Raw genomic sequence first — 16822 nt, 5'->3', positions numbered from 1 at the left:
GTTCTAGGGGACTGATGACCTCAGATGTTAAGTCCCATAGTGCTCAGAGCCATTTGAACCACTTTTAAAAATGGAGTCATTATAGGCTAAAGATACCATCGTGATATTTTCTGCTGTATAATCAACGCGGTGATAAATGGAAGCGAACAAGCGTCGAATCATGGGACAACGACTGTCAAGAGAAAAAGTACTACTGTTAATTTATTTTAAGAAATTGAGAGGATGCTTCTAGTATAGTAACACCAGTTCATATCTTTAGGTCGGCAGAAAGCTTGGCACATCTTTCCATACTTAAAAGAATAAGAAATAACAATATAATTTACGAGGGGCGTTCAATAAACAATAAATAATGCAACACACTTTTTTTCTCGGCCAGTTTCGGTTGAAAAAATGCGGAATTTGTTGAGGGAGATCGGGAAATATTCCTGCTTCAGACCTATAGCCTCATGAAGTTTCGATACGTAGCCTTAAAAATGGTGTCTGTATCGAAGATGTTTTCCAAGCAGAAAGCTATCGTTGAGTTTCTTTCGGTGGAAAAGAGCTTCTGTAAAGTTTGGAAGGTAGGAGACGAGGTACTGGCAGAAGTAAAGCTGTGAGTACCGGACGTGAGTCGTGCTTCGGTAGCTCAGTTGGTAGAGCGCTTGCCCGCGAAAGGCAAAGGTCCCGAGTTCGAGTCTCGGTCGGGCACACAGTTTTAATCTGCCAGGAAGTTTCAATAGCATAACAGATATTCGTAGGCGAGTGCAGAATGTCTACGGAGACCAGACAGTTAACAAATGCACCGTGAGCGAGGGATCTGTCATCATAACGACAAGGTCACGCACAGAGGTCCATTTCCCGCGTGCCGGCCGGCAACACAGGTGTGACTCGTGCAATGTTGGAACGTGCGGACACCCTCACTCGAGGTGATGGATGGATCACAAACTAACACCTCGCTGCACAACAGAACGTCTCTCTCGGCAGTGCTGACACAAGTCTACGCACCTGAGAGGAGTTCACATGACTTCACTGGACTGTTCTCCCTCATCCACCCACCAGTCCTGATCTCGTCCCTTCCCACTGCCATCCATTTGGCGCAATGAAGGATGCACTCCGCTGGAAGCAGTACATGGAATCATGTGGAGGTTATTGATGCAACAAGGCACTGGTTCCGACGAGCAGAGTGGTTCGATGCGAACATTCAGGCTCTCCCAGTAAGGTGGCGTAAGGCCGTCGCATCGAAAAATAGGGTTTTGTAGCCAAAAGGTGTGGAATAATACGGTGTATTGTAATCAGAAGGAAACAAAGCTGATTTCAGAAAAAAAGGATCCATTGCTTACCTAACGTCCCTCGTAGAAAAAGTAGGAGCAAACGATGGTTGTATCTTCTTAAGACGTAGATCTCTGAAAGTGGGGGAGAAGAAGCATTCGGTTCAGAACTTAATGACTAGGATGAAAAGACAGAATTACTAAACAGAACTATAATTGTAAAAAACCTTTCATTGTTAGTGCTCCTATGACATTTAAAATTCATAGTGGTACACTTCCAGGCTGAGATTTTCACTCTGCAGCGGAGTGTGCGCTGATATGAATCTGCCTGTCAGATTAAAACTATGTGTCGGATCGAGACTCGAACTCGGCACCTTTGCCTTTAGCACGACTCACACCCCGTCCTGACAGCTTTACTTCTGCCAGTACCTCGTCTCCTACCTTCCATAGGTTCGCAGGAGAGCTTCTGTAAAGTTTGGAAGGTAGGAGAGAAGGTACTGGCAGAAGTAAAGCTCTGAGAACGGGGCGTGAGTCGTGCTTGGGTATCTCAGTTGGTAGAGCACTTGCCCGCGAAAGGCAAAGGTCCCGAGTTCGAGTCTCGGTGCGGCACACAGTTTTAATCTGCCAGGAAGTTTCAGTGTTACACTTGTTGCATATTGGTACCATGGGAAAAAAGAACTTAAAGTTCCTCCGAAAAATGACTGGTCTATTCACAGTCAAGGATCAGAGGAGTACAAAAGACATATAAATGTCAAGAAAAGATACATCAGAATAAACCAGCCAGTAGTAGTGATACTATGTGATTTTTCAGTCTGTACATGAACGTCAAAAGCCAGGCCGAAATAAATCGCTACTGCTATGTTCTTTTGTAACATCGTCTACGTAAATCCAACTCATCCGAAAACACATCTACAGTCTACATACCTGCGCACCACTTGCGGTATGAACGGGAAAGGGAAAATGACTGTAATAACGCAGTACCTTTTAAAAATACATAGTACGGTCTCTTTCGTAATACACATGTACACAAAGATGTACTTTCAAATATATATTGTAATGTGGACGTCTAATAATGTTGCACGTAATTTCCTAAACTTTAAAAGGAAACGAGACACAATTATGCCAGATTTTACATTACGAAAAAAATAGATGCATTATCCTTTTGGAAATGGGATAAAAATAATACATATGTCGGGTGATGCTTATCTCATCAGCAACTCATTGGTCTATCACTATTAAAACGTCTGGTATTATTCCTCTTGCTATACCACTGCAGCTGAAAATGTACATAATCGAAACGAAGACAGCTTGCACTATACATGCATATGCCAACATACTTCTCAAGCCAACATACATTGTTCCACTCGCAAACGGTGCGAGGGGAAAACGACCCTGTGTACGCTTCCGTACGAGCACTGATATCTCTTGTCTCCGTGAGCTCTGTGTTGGTTGCAGTAGGGTCATTCTGCAATCTGTCGCAAATACCTTTTCTCTAAACTTATCGATTTTTTTTTCAGTGTATGACGAGCAGCTGTATTAGTAATTATTTATTACAAGCGCTTTCGGAACTGTACCACCGCGTTGGTATGATGGACATTATCCTACTCTCCATATCGGGAGATTATATAACATGTTATTAATATTAATGTTTTCAAACTGGGAAGGTGGTTAAATACCTATTCCTGTTGTAATAAAGAGTATTGACAGAGTTGCGTGTTACTGCATTACAAAAAATACATTACTGCTGCTGGAAATCTGCAGAATTGTTCTTTCTCAAAAGTGTTTAGCGAAAAGAAAGTCTTCTACCTTCCACGGATTCCGGTTTGATTTCATGTAGCACTTCCGTAATACTCGCGTGTTGGTCGAACCTCTCGGTAACAAACCTAGCAACAGATGAAGGGAAGGTATTCAGACCTACTATATTTAGACATGTTCGCAGTGCAGCAACCACGACAAATTGGCAGTTAGGACAGCGTAATACCAACGCAAAGCCGTTACGCCCTCGTCGCCTGCGGCATTTTCAGTAACAAGCGAAGGTCCCAGAAATATGCTCGACGCAACTCGTTTCATGGTCACGAAACATCGGTAGTAGAAACAAGACGAAATACTGAAATCTTTTTCTGAAACTTTTTCTTTTTCGCGTAGAATACACCCACCATATGCTTCGTATATGCAACTAAATAGTAAAAACAAAAATATGCTCCACTTGCAACTTTACTGCAGCTTCGGCAACAGCAAAGGGGAATTAATTGTCAAGCAAAATTAGTTACTGCTTGACCAGCAGAAGACGAGTACATATCCTTAGCCTTTTAATATGACTCATCTAGTCAAAAGGAGTTCGGCCATGCACTGTTCCTTTAAGCTCTCACAGAAGCATGAGTCGATCATAAAGCACATTGATTAGCAAAGGCTATTGTGAAATAATTAGATAAATGGGTTGTGATCACTAAAAGGAAAACATTTAGAAATGATCCCGTAGGATAATAATGTGTGCTAAAACATATCGGTTATTCTTGGCCATATGTTTATTCAAATAACCACATACAACTTTAAATCCAAGTGGAGGTCTGAAAATGATTGTTACTTCATCATAATATTGAAACAAAATACCACAGAATGATTAATGTGAGGTGCAAGCAGAGCATTTACCAGCCAGTAGGAAGTGCGGATTAAATGCTTGGAGCCGAGGAACAATGTCACTAAAACCTACAGCGATACTCTAAAAGTTCAACAGCTGCATAGAAGTCTTTAAACACTAAAGAATTTTACTTCAGTCGAAATTATTCAGTCACAAGTAACAAACCTGTGATTCTAAGTTCATCAGGACTTGCAGTTAAAAAATTATTCTGTGTCCCGAATTGGCGAACATCTAAATATTTCTAATCGAAAATAAAGCACTTTAAGCCAAGCATCTTAATGGCTGCACAGTTCCTTCCACTCACTTTACTGTCCAATCGCAGACTGACAAAAGACCTCGATCTCTCACTTGCTTGTCTACTTGAAACCTTGGTCACGTAACCATTACTTTAGTCAGCCTACTTTCTTTTAAACTGACCGTTCATGAAATCATACATATTACAATAGTTACACAACTTTAAACAGTAACTACATTTGATTAAGTATTATGATTTCGAATTGCAGTATTCTTCCTATGCATAGCACTAATAATTAAGTTTATTAATTTTCTTCGCAACATCCGAAACTGTAGCTTGTGGGGCGGCAGGTAAAAGTTAATTGTTTGTTCGCCGTCTTACTCACGCAAACCTGGCAACTGATTTAGTGGTCAGCCAGAAAGCGAAGGAAAACATACTGACCTTAGTTTCCACTCTGCACGGCCACTTTCTGGTCCAGCCCAATGAAAGAAAAGTTTCTATCCTCCTATTTCTTTGCGTGATCAGGACTTTGATTTTAAATGAAAGTATATTAAGTTCCAATCAAAATTAAATTGCATGAAGTTTCTCCCATACAACACTTCGAAATCTACTATTTTCAACTGAAAGCAAGTCTTTCTATTCTAACAGCACGTTTAGCAGTTCAGAGGCGGCCTCTACGGTACGTTCCTACCAGATTGTCTTTCTCCCTGACAAAAATTACTGAATGAAAGTTTGCAATAAATGTTCAAAATTAATGCTCACCATAAAAGTGGAAATAAAGTCACAATTTGCCACGCGGAAATGTAGTTCTCACGGACAGCACACTAACAGTTACTCTGGCGAATTCTAAGGGATCCGCCGGCCGCTGTGGCCGAGCGGTTCTAGGCGTTTCAGTCTGGAACCGCACTGCTACTACGGTCGCAGGTTCGAATCCTGCCTCGGGCATGCATGTGTGTGATGTCCTTAGATTAGTTAGGTATAAGTAGTTCTAAGTGTAGGGGACTGATGCCCTCAGATGTTAAGTCCCGTAGTGCTTAGAGCCATTTTCTAAGCGATCGACGACGGTTTACAGCCCTTGCTAGTTCACTATCCGTTTTTACCGCAAAATACGTGCTTTGACACAGTTTGCCACTGACGTCATCCGAGGCAGGGCGCGATCAGACTTTTAACAAGCGTGGATTTTACCGTAGCTGAATGCGAAGTGAACCAAACTACTTCCTCTCGGGCTGCATTTATATAGGTGCCGGAGAGGACGGCTGAGGGAACTTCTGTTGTCTACAGCTATCTGCATACTGCAGTAGCCTCGGAACCACCGCTTTCTTGGGCACATAAACTTTAATAATACAGTTACAAATTAATTCAGAAACTTTCTTAATTTTTACTTGCATTCAGTTAAGTTGTTTGAAATCACCGAAAAAGTTTCAGCTCACTAGAATGAAAACTTTGCCTTCTATAATTTTTTTTGTGGAACTAACGGTAGATCGTTACCCTAAACCATATCTTTTCTAGAACTTATGTCAGCAGTTATTAATAGTACAACTCTCAAATTTGTTATAGCTCTATCTCTTGGTATGTTTTATTATCCACTTCAACCAAAATTCTCTATCATTAAAATCAAAGTACTTAATCTACAACAATTGGGTAAATTTTAGTTACAAAATTTGTTTTTACTTAAATACTCAAAAACTATAAGAGGTAGCTTAACGTGGTCTCTCAGTTATTATTTTAGGGGTGAACTGAAGCATAAAACAAATTTTCATGTTTCTAAGTGCATTATTTAGCGTCTCTGATTGAAATAAAAACGTGGATTCCGGCGTTTATTTCTGTTTTATGGTTTTGGAAACCTGCACAACTTATTTATGAGCTCTAACTGCACCTTCTGACCAAATTCTGGCTTTCTAGCTTGATTATTTAGTGCCACTTATTTTTCTCTTAAAACGGCATTTCTGCGTAAACTGTTAGGTCTAGAACATAAATACTTGGTATTCTAAACTGTATTTTAACAAAGTTTTAAACATAAATTTTGATTTTTAATTTCATACTCAATTGTGGCGCAATACTTGTGCCCTACGCGCAGAAGCGTTAAGGTGACGTCGTGCTACTAGCAGTGAACTGGGGGGAAGTCCCGGAACACTCGCTGGTCTCTGTATCTCACAAACGATACAGCGCTTGCTTTGCTTCAAGCTGACGCTAGTCAGTACGTTTTTACAAACATTGGCACTGCAGTCTTACTTTAGTCCAACAACAATCTTACAGTCGTAAAGTAACCAAAATGTCATTAAATAAACATGTGGATTGATAATGTGATATAATTGGCAATCGGAATAGTTTCTATTCGATGACCTCACAGTCGAGAATAGGTACGCCAGTCAGGCAAAATCGGCTTTAGCGTTGAGGCTATCTTCCCAACGAGGCTGAAGATAAGCTTTTGGAAAGATACTGCGTCCTGTCGCCTGAAGAAGTGCGTAACTTACTGCTGCACTCTCTCGTCCGACACGAATAGCCAATCCTTCAAGGTCTTTTTTAAGACACCGAAGGCATGATAATCACACGGGGAGGGATCGGAACTACACGGCGGATGCTGGAATGTCTCCAATTGAATCTGCGTGATTTCTGCTTTACGACATACGCGATATGGGGACGTGCGATCAGCACGTAACTTGGCGCACCATTCCACAAAGGAGGTTTTCGGTATACATGCTGCTTCATACGCATTCCCAAAACTTCGAGCCGGCCGCGGTGGTCTCGCGATTCTAGGCGCGCAGTCCGGAACCGTGCGACTGCTACGGTCGCAGGTTCGAATCCTGCCTCGGGCATGGATGTGTGTGATGTCCTTCGGTTGGTTCGGTTTAAGTAGTTCTAAGTTCTAGGGGACTGATGACCACAGCAGTTGAGTCCCATAGAGAGCCATTTGAACCAAAACTTCGACGAATCTCTACCGCTATTTGTCTGTCTGTAGGCAAAAATAGAATTACAGCTCGATGGTCATGTTTGGACGCATTTGATAATAACGGCTTCATAGTTCATGTTCCTGCACAAATGTCGGAGAACCAAAAATGACACTATCCAAATGACGCCACTTATCATAGGACGACGTAGCGGCCAATCCTCTGGCCCTGATCGCCGAGGTATATTTTTTTGCCTTGTCTAATGATTTAGGATAGAACCAACTACCTTTCTTCAAAGCACTCAGTTTTCCCATGGGCAAAGAATCTTAGAACGTACAAACATCGTTCCAGTTTTATTGTATAGGGATACTGTCCTTTCTCAGGAATTTTTTTATTGATTATTGCAGTAGACTTGCATTGCATTTGCTAGCTACAGATTAATTGTAATGCTTACATACCCGTATCTGACTCTCACGACGTCGCGTATACGCTGCAGCAAAGCCCTCAAACGGAAACTTTTTGATCGCACCTTACTGAGGAGGCTTTTCATGCTGACGATAGTAACTGTGTACATGTGAGGAAGTCGTCGTTATGCATCTATTTTCAAATTACCCGTTATTTGTTCAACAGTAGTAGAGGCTTGTTCATTCTGTAGCTAATATAAAGAGCTATATAATAGGTGTATCAAACGCGTATATTGCATGCCTGTATCATTAGTCACTGATTTGATAAACAATTTTAGTTTGAATGTTAACTTTGTTAATAACGATTTTATAAACACGGTAATAATTTTAGTGAGGTAATCTCGCTATCGCGAATTAGGAGCTGTCCTTAGACTTTAAGCAGCATACCTGTAAGCCGTTTAGCCACTTTCACTGAATACCTTAGATTCCAGTTTTAACTCACTCAATTACCAGGCCTAGCAGAGCACTCTGCGGCAGCTCCTCTCTCTCCTCACCCCTCGCAATTTCCAAGTCGCCGCACCGCTGTTACGCATCGTCCAAATCCCGGCTCGGCCAGCTGGACGCCCCACCCAAAGTCCGGCCCAGCCTGAACACCTTGCTCGGCCGCCACACCACGGCAACTTGCCAGCCACAATCGCTCAACCAAATATCCCCCACACATATAACACGTCTATCAGTCTCGCTATTCGCAATGTCACACAGCTACGAATACGGAACAAACACTGGCAGCACTTACTTCTGTAAAATATCTGGGAGTATGCGTACGGAACGATTTGAAGTGGAATGATCATATAAAATTAATTGTTGGAAAGGCGGGTGCCAGGTTGAGATTCATTGGGAGAGTCCTTAGAAAATGCAGTCCATCAACAAAGGAGGTGGCTTACAAAACACTCGTTCGCCCTGTACTTGAGTATTGCTCATCAGTGTGGGATCCGTACCAGGTCGGGTTGACAGAGGAGATAGAGAAGATCCAAAGAAGAGCGGCGCGTTTCGTCACAGGGTTATTTGGTAACCGTGATAGCGTTACGGAGATGTGTAGCAAACTCGAGTGGCAGACTCTGCAAGAGAGGCGCTTTGCATCGCGGCGTAGCTTGCTGTCCAGGTTTCGAGAGGGTGCGTTTCTGGATGAGGTATCGAATATATTGCTTCCCCCTACTTATACCTTCCGAGAATATCACGAATGTCAAATTAGAGAGATTCGAGCGCGCACGGAGGCTTTCCAACAGTCGTTCTTCCCGCGAACCATACTCGAGTGGAACAGGAAAGGGAGGTAATGACACTGGCACGTAAAAGTGCCCTCCGCCACACACCGTTTGGTGGCTTGCGGAGTATAAATGTAGACGTAGACGGTGATGCAATGCACTCTCTTGCGACAGCAGATTTGCATGTCGGTTGTCAACTTTAGAGGTCGTTACACTTACGGGCTGTTTGCGATTCTATTTCAGTCAACAGCACGGGTATAGTTGAGGGCAGGGTGTCAACGTGGTAATATTAATACTCGTGTTACTCAACTGTTGGACCAACATTGCACGCCGAGCGCGGTGCTGAACCGATTAATTCACGTAACCGGCAGGGGCGGGGTTCGAGTCAATGTCCGCCTCTTAGTGTTCGTGTTTTACTTAAATTACTTGAACTACTCGTCAGGACGGTTGCTTAAACATAACAAACGACAATATCCTTCGTCGTCACTGTCTATTACAGCTTTTGCTCCTCTCAAAAATGGTTCAAATGGCTGTAACCACTATGGGACTTAACATCTGATGTCATCAGTCCCCTAGACTTAGAACCACTTAAACCTAACTAACTTAAGGACATCACACACATCCATGCCCAAGGCAGGATTCGAACCTGCCACCATAGCAGCATCGCGGTTTCGGACTGAAGCGCCTAGAGCCGCTCGGCCACAGCGGCTGGCTGCTCCTCTCTAAAGACACTTAAGCTTTTGGGGCGTTAAACGTATCCGTTTACCTTCCTTTCGGCTTTGAAAGTGTTGTAATATCTGTCTTGCAAGTAGTTACATGAAACTTATTAAAAGCTTTACCGCTCGTAGGTGTCGGTCTGAAGTAATAATCTCTCGGAAACATAGAAAGACTCTCGGAACGAAGTATAATGAAACAGTCGGAAGCTTTTATACTACATCATATTGGCTGTTACTTCTCTGCGTAACAGTTTATGTTCAGACATTTCAGCAACATCCGTCGTAAGTCAAACAATGAAATTTATCCGTACATTATACTTGGAAAATGCTAATAAGCTTCACGAGAAAACACTTTGTTCGTGTGACAACTACGATGGACTTTGTCTTGTCTATCCAGAGGTACATTCGAATGCCAACACTACAGACTCCAACAAACAGGCTGCGTGCTCTGATGTGAATATGTTTCTATTTATTCCCTGCTATTTTTGTGTGCTTTCGTTTAGCGGAAATCAAGCAACTGAGCTCGAATAGTGTTTTCTGGTACGCGACTATCAGTAAGTGCTTTCTCTCTCTCTCTCTCTCTCTCTCTCTCTCTCTCTCTCTCTCTCTCTCTCTCACCACATGGATTTGCGATGCCAAAATCTACATACCATTACTCAGGCGTTACCAATTATTAGTGTTTTACTGTTTTTCCACAGTAGAATCAAATGTTAATTTCCGACGCTGTAGCATCCAGCATTTATGTCAGTGGTCCAGCCGACTCCTTAGATGTCTGAAATAATCGTCTTACTTTATTATACGCTTTATTTAAAGCTCTTGGATTTCTAAACTATGCGCTAAAAGTAGGCTAGGCTGTTACTGAACTTATTATTTCAATGTCAGCGAAACTAATACAGACGATATACTCAGATTATTAGTGAAAGTATTTTTATCTCTGTTAGGTACTGATCCAAAAGGTATTACGGATGACAATATGGAGGAGCAGGCGATTGGTGGTTAACGCCCCGTCAGTAAAGAGGTCCTCAGAGACGGAGTACAGGCTCGGATTAGGGAAGGATGGGGAAGGAAATCGGCAGTGTCCTTTCAGAGGAACCATCCCCGCATTTTCCTGAAGCGATTTAGGGAAATCACGGAAGATCTAAATCAGGATGGCCGGAATCGGGTTTGAACCGTCGTCCTCACGAACGCCAACTACTGCGCCACCTCGCTCGGTAATATGAAAGATCAAGTGTATGTTGGCTTTTATGTAACGGCGAGTTTATGAGGTCTAAATACGGGATTGTTCATAAGTACCTAAACGGCTTCAGAAGACGACTGCACCGAAACTACGAGACATAGAGAGAAATGACACACACCAGTGGCTACAGCATCTTACCAAGTTGGATTCCTAATACGCCCCACGGCCCATCTGCAGACGTGTCAGAACATGTTGACAAATCATTTGGGTCGTACGGTGGCGTGGAAATAGTTCACAACTGCAGATAGCGAGCTCAATGAACAGATTTCACACACATTGTCATTTGCTTTGTCACGAACGGTGGCAACGTTGAGCACCAGCATAATGAGTTAAAAACTTGGAGAGATGGTCTATCCATTGGCAAGTGTCTATTTTCTGTATGCTTTGTAGTTCTTGTGTGGCCATGTCTTAAAACTCCGGGAGCACTTACTAATAGCTCTGTATACAGTTTAATGTGGAGAACGACAGTAAACAAACGAGATCGTCTCTTTGGTGTGTGGCTGGTGGCATTTATATCTTTGAATCAATACGCGGTCATTAGAATCAAAATATTTTTGCAGGGATTGATCTCAGATGCCCGACTGAGATCAAGTAGAGCTGTTTCGCCTCCCCCCCCCCCCCCCCCCCCCCCTGGAAAGAACACTGGTACTGACATTCAAGACTCAGAAGTGACGTTAATATGGAAGCACCACACTTCGCCAGGTGGTTTCCTCTTATCAACAGACGAATAAATAAAACACACTTCTCTTACCTTCTGGTATGTATGCAATTAAATATTTTTCGGAAGATGGTAATATTTTAACGTAGGTGGTATGCAAAACAACAAATTATTTTAACATTTATTGTACTGAGGTCGAGTTGCAATCAGTAATTGTTTTACGTAGTTGTGAAGGCTTGGACGACACCAGAAAAAAATATTTATATATAGGACTCAAAGTGAAAACTGTATTGTTATATTGTTACTGGTTAAGTCAGATCTGCTGACATTATTAGGCGTAGATTCTCTTCACCTCAATAAAGTTTGTTCAGCGTCTTACTAGGGAATGCTATAACCTCCTTGTTCGACTAAGATTTCCTTAGTGTGGTAATATCAAAGTGTGATATGTTGTGACTACGAGGCTGAGCATTCAGTGGTGAGACTTCCAAAAGAAGGACCCTGCTTCATTTCCCAGTACTGCCAGCAATATTTCCTTGGTGGGAGGACGGGAACGGTATGCACTCAGACTCATGAGTCCAATAAATTTTGACTCCAAGGTCCGGAAAGCTGATAACGACAGGGGGAGCAGTCTGCTGACGCCAGCCAAATGACGCCACTTATCATAGGACGATGTAGCGGAAATCCTCTGGTCCTGATCGCCGAGGTACGGATAGATGTCCCAACTATCTTTCTTCAAAGCCCTCAGTTTTCTCATAGAAGAATCTTAGAACGTACGAACATAGTTCCAGTTTTATTCTACTGAGATACTGTCCTTTTCTCAGGATTTTTTTTTTTAATTATTCCAGTAAGCTTGCATAGCATTTGCTAGCTACAGATTTATCCTTAGCAAAGTAATCAATCGAAGGAATTCTTTCTTCATTCTTGAAAGTATTGGTCGAATATCTACCGTCTGATGAAATGTTGTTTGTGATTTGGTCGCTTCGCTCCCGGTGGGAAGTGGTGGATGCGTGTTACATCTACAAATCTGTGCCACAAATGCACACCCACCTTACACAAAGATAATTTATAGTTGATGGAGCATGTAAAATACTCAGTTCTACTCCTTGTTGTATGCATATCGTAACAGCTCTCCTATGTGAGGGCTATTCGGAAAATCATGTCCGATCGGTTGCGAAATGGAAACCACAGTGAAAATCCGATGAAGCTTTTCGAAGATTGTTGAGCAGTGCCTCTACTCTGCCGGTCGACGGTGCAACGTAGCCATTTTCAATTCTGAGCGCACAGTGAGTCCGTTAAGATGACTAGAAAATAGTTCCTCCCGCTTAGATTGAGTGCCTGCGAGAGATTTCGCCTGTTGCCACGCAGCCCACACAGTGCAACTGTCACGCATTTCCTTCTTCAAGACACTTCTCGGTGTCACACGGCAGGGACAATGAGTGCGCTCCTGCAGCGTTTCGCACGGCCGCGGTGGCCGAGCGGTCCTAGGCGGTTCAGTCCGGAGCCGCGCGACCGCTACGGTCGCAGGTTCGAATCCTGCTTCGGGCATGGATGTGTGTGATGTCCTTAGGTTAGTTAGGTTTAAGTAGTTCTAAGTTCTAGGGGACTGATGATCTCAGATGTTAAGTTCCATAGTACTCAGAGCCATTTGAACCTACAGCGTTTTCGATGGGAAGTGTTTGCTCACCCACAACACAGTCAGGACTTGGCTCCCTCTGATTTTTATCTCTGCTAACATAAAGCACTGGCTATGAAGACAACATTTTGGCACGAACAACAACCTGCAGATCAGTGTAGAGAACTGGCAGAAAGCACAGGCGGCTGGCTGCCTCTTATGACGAGGGTGTCGAAAAGTTGATGTAACACTACGGCAAATGTCTCTGTCGGAGCGGGTACTATCTATCTGGAACGTGTAGATAACTGTTGCAAATAAAACTTTTTTGATTCTGAATGTGGTTTACACTTCGCGACCGATCGGAACCTATTTTCCGAAAAGCCCTCGTATATCTTTAGCAGCCTACAGTCCACGCAATGTCCAAGCAATAATTTCCTACTTTTTAACTGTGGCTGCAGATCTAGGACACCCTTTTTGTCGGCCATCTGGATGCGACGAACTTCCATGCCTGAATTCAAGTATCAATTTCTTACGCGTAACTTAGGAAAGCGAAGCGGCACACTCAAACATTCATGAACTGTGGGTGAATTTCAGTGGTGGTAAACAGTTCAAAACAAGAAATTGCACAAGAGAGCAGTATTCCAGTTTATTCATTCGTACAAATCGCATACTTGAGTAGTAGAAGACAGAACGACAAACGATAAATGTGAGCATGCTCTAGAACAAAATCGATAAATTATTCAGGTGTACTGGGTTACATTCGCATACGTATGAGGCAGTGGGACGAAGACCACTAATGTCGTAAAGGTAAAGGTAAAAAGATCAGCATTGGCCGTAAGAGGTCGTGTGGGGTAACAGGGCAACAAGTGACGAAAGAAGACGAAGAAAAGAGTGAAATTTGAAAGCCACGAGGAGCCACTATGTAAAGCGAATGGTAATTTTATTGAGCAGTGTGAGAACTTACCAAGTTAGTAAATGTTGTTGGGCACTTAAGGCGTTACGCCGGATATCGCTGCAACGTCGCAGTATATCCAGTTAGCTCTTCGAGTTTCTTTCGAGGAGATGATTTAGACTAATGGTAGCTGTCCTGAAGATGGCGCTAATTATCGCTTCGAAACAACTTGTGGTAACGCCCGACCAGTGGTCTCTGGAGCTGACTCCTTGATAGGCCTCCCACTGATGAACTCAGAAGACTTACACCGCCGGACAGGATGCAGAAATCAAAGGGGCAAAAGTAGCGGTCTTAGCAATAGTCTGCTTGCGGCCTGATACTTACTGGGCGCGTTTTAGCACCACCAGTGGCTGTAGATGCGCGTTTTATTTTTAAATCACCCTAGACATTTCAGGTTTATCTGCTACATCTGTCACGTTATCATAACTGGATAACTGGTCACGTTATACATTTAAAACTAACTTGTATCCCATAATGAATGCCGGCCGCTGTGGCAGAGCGGTTCTAGGCGCTTCAGTCCGGAATCGCGTTGCTGCTACGGTCGCAGGTTCGAATCCTGCCTCGGGCAAGGATTGTGTGACGTCCTTAGGTTAGTTAGGTTTAAGTAGTTCTAAGGGACTGATGACCTCAGATGTTAAGTCCCATAGTGCTCAGAGCCATTTGAATCATTTGAACCATAATGAATATCTTTGAGTCGAGTATGTTAACACAATGATGGATGATGGTCACGCTGAAGCCAATAGAGTCCAATTTCGAACTCTGATGAATTTTTCTAAAAGGACGTTGCGTAAGTGAGACTTTGAAACTAATTTGATTCTGTGTCATTTCACACACTGTCTGATCAAAAGTATCCGGACAGTCCTAAATAATGCGGAAGTGATTACCATATGTGACGAGAGACTAACTCACCAGTATAAATGGAGAACGGGGTGTTGTGTTGCCAGTAGAGAAGAAGTAATAGCAGAATGGGTCGGCCAAGAAAACTCATTTACCTAGAACGTGGATGTCACCTGAGTAGCAAATTCTTCAGGTGGATTTCAACCCTTCTATATCTGCCCAAGTTGGCTGTTGTGATTGTGAATCGAAAACAACTAAACGAAGACGAGGCAGAAATCAGGTACTGAAGAACGCAGGCCGCCGAACATTGCAGAGGTGGTCGCAAAAAATCACATGAGGCGCTGTACAGAGCAGACAGGGGTTAACTGGAAACAGTGCATTTGGATGATGTTGATGATGGGGCGCTCAACTGTGCGTACAAATTCGCGATCTTTTGACTGTCCAGTCTCGCCACTTTCCCAAGTGTTGGTGAAACAATGAGGACAACACAAACACCCAGTCTCTGGACGGAGAAGATCCACGACCTTGGCGGGAATCGAACCCAGAACCCCATGATCCACAGGGTGCAACGCTACCCATTAGACCACAAGCTGCGGACAAGTCGTTAGGAGTCGTGAATCACTCTGTACCCTGTGGCAGTTGGATGGAAGGATATCTGTTTGGCGATTGCCTGCAGAACATTACCTGACACCATGTGTTGTGCCAACAGTGAAATACCAACCGTGTAGTGTTGTGCTATGCGGGTGTCTTTCGTAATTCTGGTATGCCCCCTTACAGCGCTTAAGAAAACGCTGAATAAAGCTGTGAATCCATTTTACAGCATTGTCCACTGCATGCAGAGGGGGAACAGTGGGAGACGATGTTCGTTGACACATTCATGAAATGTACTGGCCTGCCCACAGCTCCGACCTTAATACTACAGAACATCTCTGGGATAAGTTTACGACGTTGACTTCGCTTCAGTCCCCAGCGCAAGGAGGTTCGCATAAAGAGGAGGTGGTGTTAGCTCGGCCGAGTACAGATGTCAGCTCAAGACTGTTCGCCATCTTGGTGGGTCTTACGAGTCCATTTCTCCGTTAAAGGCCTGTGTTAAGCACAGCTTCTCAGCATTAACGCGTTGAATTGACAGCAAGTTCTGAGAACATACTCGGAAACGATTTACACGTATCAGAAAAAAGTTTTGCATCACCCCAGTTCCCAGAACAGCACTTGTTAGACGGAGGGGTTCCGACAGCTGATCAGTTCCAGTCATTCCACCAGGAAGGGGGTACACGGCTTGTGTTGTCTGTAATTCAACCATGCCTAGACGGTCGATCCCGCGGTTTCATCGCGTCGGCATTGCTACTTTGTGCCAGGAAGGGCTCTCAATAAGGGAAGTCTCCAGACATCTCAGAGTGAACCAATGCGAAGTTGTTCGGACATGGAGGAGATGCAGAGAGACAGGAACCGTAAATGATATGCCTCGCTCAGGCCGCCCAAGGGCTACTACTGCAGTAGATGATCGCTACCTACTGATTATGGCTCGGAGGAACCCTGACAGCAACGCCACCATGTTGAATAATGCTTTTCGTGCAGCCACAGGACGTCGCGTTACGACACAAATTGTGCGCAATAGGCTGCATGATGTGCAACTTCGCTCCCGACGTCCATGGCGAGGTCCATCTTTGCAACCACGAAACCATGCAGCGCTGTACAGATGGGCCCAACACCATTCCGAATGGACCGCACAGGATTGGCACCACGTTCTCTTCACCGATGAGTGTCGCATACTCCTTCAACCAGACAATCGTCAAAGACGTGTTTGGAGGCAACCCGGTCAGGCTGAACTCCTTAGACACACTGTCCAGCAAGTGCTGCGAGGTGGAGGTTCCCTGCTGTTACGGGGTGGCATTATGTGGACCGACGTACGCCGCTGATAGTCACGGGATGCGCCGTAACGGCTGTACGATACTTGAATGCCATCCTCCGACCGATAGTGCAACCATATCGACAGCATATTGGCAAGGAATTCGTCTTCAGGTACGACAATTCGTGCCACCATTCTGCACATCTTGTGAATCACTTCCTTGAGGATAACGATATTGCTCGACTAGAGTGGCCAGCATATTCTCCAGACATGAACCCTACTGAAAATGC

General features: G+C 43.8%; 1 non-coding gene across 1 annotated transcript; it reads left to right on the top strand.

The window, feature by feature from the left end:
• Positions 1-613: 613 nt before the first annotated feature.
• On the top strand, positions 614-688 carry Trnas-cga. Its single transcript has one exon. It is a non-coding gene; the product is annotated as a tRNA-Ser (tRNA).
• The last annotated feature ends 16134 nt before the right edge of the window (positions 689-16822 follow it).

Source organism: Schistocerca americana, chromosome 4 (assembly GCF_021461395.2).
Source record: "Schistocerca americana isolate TAMUIC-IGC-003095 chromosome 4, iqSchAmer2.1, whole genome shotgun sequence".
Lineage (NCBI taxonomy): Eukaryota > Metazoa > Arthropoda > Insecta > Orthoptera > Acrididae > Schistocerca > Schistocerca americana.
The sequence above is the reverse complement of the archived record's forward strand: the minus strand, read 5'-3'. Positions and strand labels throughout refer to the sequence as shown.